We start from the raw sequence: 13,915 nt of genomic DNA on the forward strand, positions 1-13,915 counted from the left end.
TTTTTTTTTTTTTTTTGCGGTACACGGGCCTCTCACCATTGTGGCCTCTCCCGTTGCGGAGCACAGGCTCCGGACACGCAGGCTCAGCGGTCATGGCTCACAGGCCTAGCTGCTCCACGGCATGTGGGATCCTCCCGGACCGGGGCACGAACCCGTGTCACCTGCATCGGCAAGCAGACTCCCAACCACTGCACCACCAGGGAAGCCCCTCTCCTGTGATTTGATGACTATCTTTAGTGTTGCGTCTGGATTCCTTTTTCTTTTTTGTGTGTATATCTATTATAGATTTTTAGTTTGTGATTACTGTGAGATTTTGTATAGCAGTCTATCTATCTATCTATATGTGATTGTTTTAAGTTGCTGATCTCTTAATTCCAAATGCTTTTAAAATACCCTGCATTTGTACTCTCCTCCCCTCATGAGTACTGTTTCGATACCATATTTTACATCTAATTGTTTTGTGTATCCCTTAACTGAAAAAATATGGAACACTTCATGAATTTGCGTGTCATCCTTGTGCAGGGGCCATGCTAATCTTATCTGTATCGTTCCAATTTTAGTATATGTGCTGCCGAAGTGAGCACTAAGAGAGGAACATTTAAGGAGAAATTTCCAAGACTGGGCATGATAACCAGAGAGGGCCCTCCTGGTTGAGTTAACATAGAGGAGAAGGGAAGATCTGCTTATTTGGGGACTAGCACAAAAGGAACACAAAAGACAGGTTTATTTGCTCTTCATTTCCCTTAGGCAGACCCATAATATATCACAGTTGTGTGTGCAAGGCCGGCTGAGCCTTGAGAGGACAAAGCACAACACCAACATCTGGTTACCATATCTGGCAGGGTCAGAAAATGGCTCAGATACCACCTGGAGGGCCAATGTGGCTGTTTCGGATGATAAAACTCTCACTGTCCCTGGCACCTCTGTGATTTGATTGGATTCCCTAGACTGATAAGAGCCTCCCAAGGTGGAGGGGCTGTGAGTCATCTGGCTGCACGTCTTCCTGTCTGCCCTCCTCCCAGGCTCACTGACTGGGTTGAGTGCTTAACTGTCACAGTCCTGCTGAGAAAACTGCGTGCTACTCTCTGTTCTCCTGCTCTTTCCAGCACAAACACACAGACCCACTCCTAATAGGAGATGAGCTCCAAGAGTTGCAGCAGTATCTAATCTATTGATTGCACTTTTCCAGTGGTCTTTCCTGAGAAGATGCATTACTGGGATAGCAAGGTGTGGAACTGCTGATGTTTGCAGGAAACAGAGGTTGGAACGAGGTATCAGCACAGACTGAAGGGCCGTGTTGTGGAAGCCAGTGTCTCATGGGTGCCTACACCACTTCCCCGGGCCTCCCTGCCCATGAGGGCCCATTGGTGACCTGCCCTTTGGGGGTTTTGACTGGTACCAAATGCGCACATGCTCACTGCATCATACTTAAAGCACTTGAAGCTTGGGCACTGTAAGTGACAAGGCAGGGAAGAGAGAAAGAGGTGGGATTGGGGGATTTTGCTCACTCACAGCCTCCACCAGCATCCTCCAAAGTTGCCTGAAATAAATGTTCAATCTATACAGCTGTTTCTGGCTTTGTAAATGCAGTTTCAAAATAAGTCCCTTAAAACTTCTTCCAACCATAAGGCTGACCCTGAACCCCTCCTGGAAAGAAATTCTAAACTGGGGGACAACTTGGGACAGAATTCTTCTCTAAGAGAAGTTTTACAAATTAGAGTAGTCTATTTGACATCACTCTATCTACCAATATCTGATTCCTTTTGTATTCCAGGCATACGAAAGACTGCACTTCTCAGTTTTTATATTCCTTGCAGTTGGACAGGGCCACATGACTAGTTGTGATGGCCAACGTGATGGTGCACATCATTTCCAGGCTGAGACAGTGAAACGCCCATGTGTGATTCTCCAGGCTCTTTCTTGCACCACTGAGGCAATCATGGAGAAGGCTGTAAGTTGAGATGGAAGGTCCAAAAAAGTTGAAACAGCCTGGACAACTCAGTCACCATGCAGAGGACAACCACCCTAGAGATCTGCCTGGGCCCACAAACGTCTTTGCATGAGACAGAAATAAACTTTTGTTGCATAAAGCCTTTGAGATTTGGGGGTTGTTTGTCATTGCAGCATAACTTAGCTCATCCTTACTAATATAAGAAGTAATGTTCAATGGAGTACCTGTTAATTCTCCTCTGATCCCATCTTTCCCCTCCTCCAGCCGGGTAATATCCTCCAAGCTGGACCTCTCTCCTCCAATCCTCTCCAAGCCAGATACCCCTCCCAGGCCTTTCTTCCACAGATCCTGCTCAGTTGTAGAGTTTGTGCTTAACCACCCAAATATTAGGACACGGCAGACCCAAGAATCTTTCTCAGCCAGATTGGCCTAAGCAGGAAATTCTGCTGAAAACTCACGCAACTATTTCATGAAATAAACAATTTTAAGCTCCATGGAGACTTAGTTTGGGTATCCAGGAAAGAGACACTATTTGACTCTCTTCACTTAATAAGTATCTTTACCTGACTCATTTGGAAAGTAGGTCAAGTCTGTCTTTACTAGGTAAAGATAAGAACTACTTTCCCTATTTCCTGACACCTATAAGTCAGTCTTAGGACTTAAAATGTTGGTGTAAAAATAATTGCTTTTTTGGGCTTCCCTGGTGGCACAGTTGTTAAGAATCTGCGTGCCAATGCAGGGGACACGGGTTCCAGCCCTGGTCCAGGAAGATCCCACATGTCACGGAGCAACTAAGCCCGTGCACCACAACTACTGAGCCTGCACTCTAGAGCTCGTGCTCTGCAACAACAGAAGCCACTCCGTGAGAAACCTGTGCACCGCAAAGAAGAGGAGCCCCCGCTCGCCGCAACTAGAGAAAACCCACGCGCAGCAACGAAGACCCAACACAGCCATAAATTAATTAATTAATTAATTTAAAAAAATAATAATCGCTTTTTTTTTTTTCTGTAAAGTTAACATCTAAGTGCTTGGAGGCTCTGCCAGTGACCCAAACATGAAAGCTCAAGCATTCGCACAGAAGGATGTCTCCTTGGCCAAATAAGATGCCTCCTTGGCCCAAAAGTCAGGCTTGCAGGCTTGTGAAGTGCTTCATCAATTTGTATGGAACTTGGCACTCCTGTGCCATGACTGCTGGGAAGAACGCTAGGAACTAACTGTCTCTCCATTCTCCCTGATCACCTCTGAGCCGAGCCAAACAGGATAAACAAAACAATGGATCCTCAGATGGGCTGTAAGAAATCTTCTGAGGTCGCGTTTGAAGTTAGTGAAGTAGGCATCACTTGGATGGTATGTCTACTTGCTAATTTTAACTTACTTAGAAGCAAGTAACAGAAAATCTCACCACAGAGGCTTGAACAAGTAGCAGCTTAATTGATAATTTCTCTTTGGTTTGATGTTTCAGAGCTTCAAAGTCCTTCTTGAAGGTAAGAAGTAGCCCTCAGAGAGCACTAGAATGTTATCGCTGGTCCTCAGGACATAGGACCTTTTTATCAGCTATAGAGAGGTTGGAAAGCAGCTGTCAGGAAAGTCTCTGTGGATTACGTGCAAGGCAATGATGCTGATTTTACTTTCTGGAAAAGACACTGGTAGTTGCCTCAGTGCCAGAACCTGCTAGTTATCTATCCAATATCCTATGTTCCTCTCTCCTTCCTTCTGTAATTCTTTTGGGGTGGCAATATGTCTAGTGATAAATCATACCTAGCTTAAGCCAATCATGACACACTGCTTCCTGCTTTCTCAGACTCACAGATAAGGATGGTCTCATTATGACCAATGAGGTATAAAGATAAGCTTGCTAGGGAACTTCTGGGAAAATATTTGTATTTGTAATGAAATGGACAAGCATGGCTGGCACTAAATCCTGCCTTAAATGTAAAGATAATGCTTAGTGATGTAGTAGTCATTTTGTGATCATTAGGCTCTAAGCAGGAGGGAAGTTCCAAGAAAAAGACTAAGATGCTAGCTAGCTCTCTCCACCCCCCGCCCCAAATTTCTACTTCTGGCTAAGATGGAATAACAGGGATCAGGTTTACCCTTCTACCTGAAACGAACATCAAAGAGGACAAAATATATGAAATGACAGATTTCAAGACACTGGGACATCAGGCAATGAAAAAGAGTGATACATAAGAGACTGGGGAAAAAAAATGTGAGCCCTATGATTGCCCCAGATTCCTGCCTTGACAAGAGTTTCTAGGCTGTGGAACAGGGAGCAGGAATCCAGGCAAAGCCCAGTGGACTTCCTGAATTGAAATGATAGAGGAAGAATCTGAGGAATGGCAGCTAGGTTTGCAGGACAGGGTACCAGAGAAGAGAGGGCTATACAAAGAGAGAAATCCAGAGATCTGCAGAGGGTTCTCCTTGAGTTTCAGCCAAATACTGATCAACACGTGCATGTAAGAAAATTACCTGAGGCTGGGCAGAAAAACCAAATGGATTACGGTATGTTGCCTGACCACATGGAAGTAAATTAGAAATTAATGTCAGAAAGATCTGTGGAAAATCCCTAAATATTTGGAAATTAAACACTTCTCTAAATAACTATTATCAAAGAACTCAAAAGGAAAATTAGAAAGTAGGTTGAATTGAAGAAAAAAAGAAAACAACACAACAAATTTTATGGGATGCCACTAAAACAGGACTTAGGGGGAAAGTCATATCACTAAGTATCTATATTAGCAAAGAAGAAAGATTTTAAAATAAATGATCTCAAATCAGTGGTCTAAGCTTCCATCTCAAAAAAAAAAAAAAAAAAACCTAGAAAAAGAGCCAGTGAGACCCAAAATAAGCAGCAGAAAGGAAATAATAAACATAAGAGCAGAAATCAATGAAATAGAACACAGAAAAAAGAGATCAATGAAACCAAAAGCCAGTCCTCGGGGCAGATCAATATATGTAACTGATAAATGGTAATAGGAAAAAAAGAAAGAAGACAAAAGTTACCAATGTCAGGAATAATAAAAGTAATATCACCACAGATTCTACAGATATTAAAAGGATAATAGTGGAATATTATGAATAATTTTATGGAGTAAGCTTGATATCTTAGATGAAATGGAAAAATTCTTTGAAAGACCCACAGAAAAGCTCACTCAAAAAGAAACAGAGAGGCTTCCCTAGTGGCGCAGTGGTTAAGAATCCATCTGCCAATGCAGGGGACACGGGCTCGAGCCCTGGTCTGGGAAGATCCCACATGCCACGGAGCAACGAAGCCCGTGGGCCACAACTACTGAGCCTGTGCTCTAGAGCCCACGAGCCACAACTACTGAAGCCTATATGCATAAAGCTCATGCTCCGCAACAAGAGAAGCCACCGCAATGAGAAGCCCGCGCACCACAACAAAGAGTAGCCCCTGCTCGCCGCAACTAGAGAAAGCCCGCACGCAGCAGCAAAGACCCAACTCAGCCAAAAATAAGTAAATAAATTTATTTTAAAAAAAAAAGAAATAGGGCTTCCGTGGTGGCACAGTGGTAGAGAGTCTGCCTGCCAATGCAGGGGACACGGGTTCGTGCCCCGGTCCGGGAAGATCCCACATGCCGCGGAGCGGCTGCGCCCGTGAGCCATGGCCGCTGAGTCTGCGCTCTGCGACGGGAGGGGCCACAGCAGTGAAAGGCCCGCGTATCGCAAAAAAAAAAAAAAAGAAAGAAATAGATAACCTGAATAGTTCTATATCAAGAAATTGAATTTAAACATGGTCCACGTGGCATTGCTCATAAATTCTACCAAACATTTAAGGAATATTAATCCTAGATAATGTTACTATAACTCTAAGAAAACTAATCCTACAGAAACTCTCCCCCCAAAATTGATGGTGAGGAAAATACTTCCTAACTCCGTTTATGAGGCCGTATTACCCTGAGACTAAAACCAGATAAAGACATTACAAGAAAAGAAAACTAAAGTCTAATATCCCCCCTGAATATAGATGCAAAAATTCTAAACAGACATTAGAAATGCAAGATTGATTTAACATTTGAAAAATCTGTCAATATAATTCACCATATAAACAAACAAAAAACCAAACAACTTTATATGATCATCTCAATAAATGAAGAAAACATTTAACAAAATTCAGCATCCATTCCTGATATAAACTCTCAGCAAACTAGGAATAGAAGGAATTTTCCTTAACCTGATAAAAGACATTTACAAAAATGTACAGCTAACATCATACTTGATGAAAGACTGAATGCTTTCTTCCTAAGATCAGGAACAGGGCAAAGAAGATGACTCTCAACACTTCTATTCAACATTGCCCTTGAGGGCAGTGCAATCAGGCAAAAACAAACAAATCAAACAGAAAAGAAATAAAAAGCATACCGATTGGAAAGAAATAAATAAAACTATTTACATATGACATGATCTGTAGAAAACCCAGTGTAATCTACAAAAAAGCTTCTAAAATGAGTAAGTGAGTTTGGCAAGGTTGCAAGATACATGCACACCCTATAAAAGTCGACTATATTTCTATATACTAGCAATGGACAACCAGATATTGAAAATTTTAAAAATAATACCAATTACAATAGCACAAAATTTACAAAATACTTAAAGATTAATCTAACAAAAATGTTCAACATCTGTACACTGCAAACATTATTGAAAGAAAATTTAAGACACAAATAAATGGATGGATCAACTGCATTTATGGGTCTGTTACAATGCCATTCCTCCCCAGTCTGTAGATTTCATGAATCTCAACCAAAATCCCAGGAAGCTGTTTTGTAGAAATTGACAAACTGATTCTAAAATTCATATTGTACTGCAAAGGACCAAAAGTAGCCAACTGTCTTTGAAAAAAATTGTTGGAATTAAATTACCTGATTTCAAGACATTACAAAGCTACAATAATCAAGACAGGGTGATACTGGACTTCCCTGGTGGTCCAGTGGTTAACACTCTGTGCTTCCACTGCAGGGGGTGTGGGTTCGATCCCTGATCGGGGAACTAAGATCCCACATGCTGTGCAGTGTGGCCAAAAAAATCAATAAATTATAAAAAGACAGGATGATACTGACACAGATAAAGAGATGAATAAAATTGGATAGAGATACCAGAAATAAGTCCACACATATATTGATAACTTATTTTTCACAAAAGTACAAAAGCAGTTCACTATAGAAGGATAATCTTTTCAACAAATAATGCAGACTCCTAGGCATATACCTAGGAGTATAATTCCAAAAGATACATGCACCCCTATGTTCATTGCAGCACTATTTACGATAACCAGGACATGGAAGAAACCTAAATGTCTATCAACAGAGGAATGGATAAAAAAGATGTGGTACATATATACAATGGAATATTACTCAGCCATAAAAAGGAACAAAATTGTGCCATTTGCAGAGATGTGGATGGACCTAGAGACTGTCATACAGAGTGAAGCAAGTCAGAAAGAGCAAAACAAATATTGTATATTAACACATATATGTGGAATCTAGAAAAATAGTACAGATGAACCTATTTGCAAAGCAGAAATAGAGACACAGATGTAGAACAAACATATGGACACCAAGGCGGGGAAACGGGGGGTGGGATAAATTGGGAGATTGGGATTGACATATAGACATTACTATGTATAAAATAGATAACTAATGAGAACCTACTGTATAGCACAGGGCAAAAAAAAAAAAAAAGAAGGTACAATCTGGTTGTAGGACATGTATTAAGTTAACCTTAAAAATGCATTCCAAAAAAAAATGCATTCCAATATACAGTAGGTACAGACAAATACTGTTTGATTCCACTTATATGAGGTACATAGAATAGTCAAATCCATAGAGTCAGAAAGTACATTGGTAGATCCCGGGGGCCCAGTGGTGGAAGGAGGTGAGGAGGGGGAATGGGGAGTTAGTGTTTAATGGGGGCAGAGTTTCAGTTTAGGAAGGTGAAAAATTCAGGAGATGGTGAGAGTTGCATAACAATGTGAATGTACTTAGTGTCACTGAACTGCACAGTTAAATTCAGTTAAAATAGTATGTTTTATATTATGTGACTTTTACCACAATAAAAAACATTAAACAAACAAATTATGCTGGAATAATTGAATATCCATATACAAAAAGAAAAAAAAGTGGAGTCTGAGCCATACTTCATACTATATACAAAATTAACTCAAAAATCAAAATAGATCATAGATCTAAATGTAAAATTTAAAGCTACATTAAAAAAAATAACTTCTAGAAGAAAGTGTAGAAAATCTTTGTGACTTTGGGTTACACAAAGATTTCTAGATATGACACTAAAAGCATAATTCATAAAAGAAATAATTTATAAATTGAAACTTATCAAAATAAAAAATGTCTGCTTTTTGAACAACACAGTAAAGAGAATGAATAGGTAAGCCACATACTGGGAGAAGATATTTGCAAATCACATATCTGATAAAAAACTTGTTTCCAGAGTAGAGAAAGAACTTTCAAAACTTGATAAAAAGAAAACAAAAATCCAATACAGAAATGGGCAACATTTTGGACAGACACTTCACCAACAAAATACACGGAAATAAACACATAAAGAGAACACTGTTAGGGAAATGCAAATTAAAACCACAGTGTGATACCACTATACAGCTATTAGGAAGGCTAAGATTAAAAAAAAAAAAAAATGACCATACCAAGTGTTGGCTAAAGGATGAAGAGCTGGAACTCTCATACTGTGCTGGTGAGAAGGTAAACTGGTGGAGCCATGTTGGAAACAGCTTGGCAACTTCCTTAAAAAAAAAAAAATTTAACATTTACTTACCATATGATCCAGCCATTCTATTTCTAGGTATTTACCCAAGAGAAAAAGAAATATATGTCCACACAGAGATTTTTACACAAAGATTCATAGCAACTTTATTTGTAATAGTCAAAAACTGACACCATACCAAATGCCCTTCAGGAAGTAAATGGATAAACAAACTGACACCATACCAAATGCCCTTCAGGAAGTAAATGGATAAACCATCTGTGATGCATCCATACAATGGAACACTACTCAGAAATGAAAGGAATGAACTATTGCTATAACGCTACAACATGGATGGACCTCAAAATAATTATGCTGAGTGAAAGAAGTCAGATGAAAAGAGTACAAACTGTTGATTCTATTTATATAAAATTCTAGAAAATACAAACTAATCTATACGGACAGAAAGCAGATTAATGGTTGCCTGAGGAGTGTGGGGAGAGACAGGAAGGAAGGATTATACAGGGGAAGGAGGAAGCTTTTGAGGGTGATGGACATGTTCACTATCTTGAGAGTTGTGATGGTTTCATGGATATATACAAATGTCAAAATTCATCATATTGTACATTTAAATTATGTGGACTCTATGTCAATTATACCTCTAGAAAGCTGGGGGGAAAAAAAGATGCTATCCCTGATGTCGTTAAGCCATTTAGTCAATGGCCGCTTATCTCCAAATCATCGATTATGAAAAACATCTAAATAATTAACCCAAAATAAGTAACTTTTCCTGTACTTGAAGCTGGAAGCAAAATTTACTACTATATCTACCCAACACCTTGGCTTACAGAATAAAATTTACAGCATATTAAAGCTTAAAGGACTTTGGGGATTAGCCATTAAAGTCTTCCCAACAACCAGCCTTTTTTTTTTTTTTTCAGCTAAAGGAGTTAGAAACCCAGAAACACGAAGGGACTTGCTCAGATCTGTTAGGAGATCCATGACAAGAACCACAGTATTCTGAGTCCCCAATTGGGGCTCTTTCCAGGATGCCATACTGTGGTCTGCCGTTTCAATTTTTTACTTTCTAGATTTTGTTTCCTTAAAACCACAAAGAGGAAAAAAAAAACCAGAGTGGAATTTAATGCTTACAAGTGAAATTACCTAAAGGAACGGTTGTATGTTTTATAAATGAGGCAACAGAGCCTTGTGGAACAGGAAAGAAAGGTGATATTTTCTCCTAGAGTCACAGAGCAAACATTAATTAAACACTGGTCTCTTGAAGCAAGTAAAGGAAAATGACATCACCTGCCCCAACAGTAATTCTCAAGTGCAGACTCACTCCCAGGAGTCAGCGTCTGCCTAACTGCCCCTCTGAGCTCGCCTGGCTGGAATAGCATCCGACATTTCAGTCCTGAGGTTTCCAAGGGTACTCACATGTTGAAAGTGAAGTGTAAAAATTCAGTCATTTTGTGTTAGTTGACATTTTTAAAATGGCATGGCTTTTTTTTTTTTGTAACTTAAAACTAAATTTGTTTTAGATTAGGCTTACTCATGAAGAGTGGAAAGTTTATTTTGTTCCTTAGATGTTCCCATCTTTGAGCAAAGGCCAAACAATGAAAATTCTAACTGAGGTAGAGGAGGAACATGAGTATTTCACCAAATCATGGGTGACTGAGAACCTTCCTGGCTCCACGTGCTATCAATATCCTATGTCTCAAACAAAAGTTAGGAACCTTAGCCTAACTATCTGTGTGGTTAACTTTATTTCTCTAGAGCATAGCACCAATGCACATATTGCATAGAACTTCCCAGTGGAGGGAGGATGATTTCTACTCACTATTCTTCCTTTACCAGAAAAGTGACTTCAAATCTGGGCTCACAGGAGATATTAGAGAGGCATAGTGACTTGGGGAAAAGTTATTAGAATGATTAAATTTTGAAAATCATAAATGAACTCTGAGGAAAGATGAAAGGAATTGCAATCACTCAGCCTCCATGACAAGTTCAGAGGATATTGAATCTCCACCTGGTATTATCTCCCAGCCTTCCTGTCCAGCTCCTGCTGGAATTGCTCATGACATTAATTACACCGTATGGTAGACACTGATATCTGCCCACTCGACATCCATTCCAGTTTCTTCCTCATAAACAGAACCGCCTTTTGTTAAGGTGTGGCAATGTGCCCAGCAAAATTACTCTTCACATTCCCTTGCAGCAAAGGGTACCCATGTGACCCTCATCTGACTAACGAGAACTGAGCTGGGAGTTTCTGGGAAAGCTATTTTCCCAATCCTCCACACCTGCTTTTATGACACATGGACAGGAAGGCTGGAGGCACAGCAGCTACCTGGAGATACAGGTAACCAGCAGAAGGAAGACATAACAGGTAGCCAACTGCCTTCCTGAAATTCTGCTGTTTCTCAGGCATCTCAATCTCAACGTGCCCAAAGGGGAACTCGGGATCTTTCCATTTTGACCTTTAGGATTTCCTATTTTGGTAAATGGCATCACCACTCCTGCTGTTACGATTGTCAAAACCCTGGACGTTATCCTTGACTCACTCCCCTCAAGCCCAAGTCCCCATAATTCTACCAACCAAACATTTCCTTTTTGTTTTTGCGGGATCCTAGTTCCCCAACCAAAGATTGAACCTGGGCCCCCCTGGCAGTGAAAGAGCCAATTCCTAACCACTGGCCGGCCAGGGAATTCCCCCAACCAGACATTTTTTTTTTCGAACGGGGTCCTTGCTTTCAATTGTTTTTCTCATTGTGACAAAGTACACATAAAATTTACCATTTTAACCATTTTAAAGTGTAAGTTCAGTGACATTTAGCACACTCACAGAGTCGTGCAAGCATCATCATTATCTAGTTCTAGAAAGTTTTCATCTCCCCCATCCCCAAAGAAACCCCAGGCTCATCGGGCAATAATTCTTATTCTCCCCTACCCTTGGCTCCTGGCAACAACTTACCTATGGTCTCTATGAATTTGTCTATTCTGAATATTTCATATAAATGAAATCATACAATACGTGGCTTTTTGTACCTGGCTCCTTTCACTCAGCTTAATGTTTTCAAGGCCCATCCATGTTGCAGCATGTATCAGTACTCTATTCCTTTTCATGGCCAAATAAATTCAAGTGTGTCCATATACCACATTTTGTTGGACCATTCATCAGTTGAGGGACATTTGGATTGTTTCTACCTTTGGCTACTGTAAATAGTGCTGCTATGAACACTTATGTACAAGTGTTATAACACCTGTTTTCAATTTTGGGCAGTATATATTCCTAAGAGTGGAATTGCTGGCTCATGTGGTAATCTATGTTTAATGTACTGAGGAACTGCCAAAATTTTCTAATAGTGGCTGTACAATTTTACATCCCCACCAGAAACTGGAGGGTTCCAATTTCTCCATCCTCACCACACATGTTATTTTCTGTTTTGTTTTAATTATAGCCATCCTAATGGTTGTGAAGTAGTATCTCACTTAATTTTGACTTATATTTCCCTAGTGACTAATGACGTTGAGCATCTTTTCAAGTGCTTGTTGGCCATTTGTATACCTTCTTGCGGAAATGTCTATTCAAGCCATTTGCCCATTTTTTCATTGGCTTGTTTGGTTTCTTGTTGATGAGCTGTGAGAGTCCTTTATATATTCTGGATACTGGGCCCTTATCAGATATATGACTTTGAATATTTTCTCCATTCTGTGGGTTGTCTCTTCACTCTCTTGGGAGCATCCTTTGATGGACAAAAGTTGTTAATTTTGATGAAGACCAATTGATCTATGTTTTTCTTTTGTTCCTTGTGCTTTTCATGTCTTTCATCCACTCTTGAGTCCTTTAACCCATGCCCAGAAAAGAATATTTTAAACACTTAAATCTGATTTTCACTCCCCTGCTTAAACCTTCAATAATTTCCCATTGCACTTAGGATAAAGTCCCAAATCCTCTCCATGGGCTACAAGGTTCTGCATCATTGGGTCCCTGTCTTTCTCTTTAATCTCATTTTCCCATATTTTTCCTCACTTTCTTTGCCTTCTGTTTCTCAAGTATGACAGGCCCTCTTTAGTCCCAGGACTTGCTTACGTGCTAATGTTCCTGCCTGGAGCAGGTATCCTCATCCCTTCTGTATAGCTAATTTTGCTAATTCCAAGTCATCCTTCAGGTTCAATGTCACCTCCTCAGGAAAGCCTTCCTTAACCCCTTGGCCCCAAACTTGTTCCAGCCTGTGAGAGGTGGAGTTTTGCAAGCTGGTTGTTAAACAGCCATGATTAGAAATGGAATTATGTAAACACAATTAAATAAATTATATTAAAAACAAATGTAATAAACACTTGGAACTCATTACACTTGGAACTAATTTCTTTTTACATTTACTATTATCTATATGCTCTTGAGGAAATTCTCTACATGGAAATAGAGTGTCATGGTCTGCTATTGTTCATCTTCTCCCAACTTTTCCTTGATGACAGGGATCGCTTGACTGTCATGGTGGGAGTATTTGAGCAAAGGCTACAGATCAGGTCTTTTTTTTGGAGTGCCAGTGTTAACATTTACCAGCACACTGTCACCAGTCAAATCTGAGTTCTGTGATGCAATTTCACGGTATGTAGAGGCTTAAGATAAATTATACGTTGTGAACTCTGAGCAGGAGAGCCGTTATCATACTAACTCTGAGCAGGAGAGCCGTTATCATACTAACTCTGAGCAGGAGAGCCGTTATCATACTCCGTGCTAGTACTCCTAAATCCCAGGGGCCATACAGCTCACATTCTACACTCCTGTGAGGGTAATTGATTGGAAGTGATTACCGTAATTATGTACTCTGATTTTTAAAAAAGACTGGAAAATTTCCGGTTAAACTTTGCAGATTCCACACTTGGTTTTATCTCCACTGTCTTCTGGAATCCCACTAAAATAATAGTAAAGGAGGAAAAAAAGCCATAAATGAGAGCCATAAATCTCTTGATTGCCATTCAAGAGAATGGAAATGGAGGTAACTGAGACACGATAAATCAAAAGAAAAAAGTTTGGGGGAGCTGGAGTATGTTAACTGACTTATCAGACCAAAGAAAACAGAAACCAAAGCCTGCAGTGGGGGAAGCCAGCAAGAAAGTAGTTCATTTGCTCAGAACCCTGAAAAGCCTTAGGAATCTGAAAGCAGGGGTGAAGAATAGGGCTGAGACTGGAAGATGGATTGAATACACGGGCCCAGTGAGCCT

The 13,915-nt window shown here is 40.1% G+C and overlaps 1 non-coding gene across 1 annotated transcript; it reads right to left on the reverse strand.

The window, feature by feature from the left end:
• Positions 1 to 477: 477 nt before the first annotated feature.
• LOC117312055 (U6 spliceosomal RNA) lies at positions 478 to 584 on the reverse strand. Its single transcript, XR_004526223.1, has one exon. It is a non-coding gene; the product is annotated as a U6 spliceosomal RNA (small nuclear RNA).
• Between the last annotated feature and the right edge of the window lie 13,331 nt (positions 585 to 13,915).

The sequence above is a fragment of the Tursiops truncatus genome, chromosome 3, assembly GCF_011762595.2.
Source record: "Tursiops truncatus isolate mTurTru1 chromosome 3, mTurTru1.mat.Y, whole genome shotgun sequence".
NCBI classification, from domain to species: Eukaryota; Metazoa; Chordata; class Mammalia; order Artiodactyla; family Delphinidae; genus Tursiops; species Tursiops truncatus.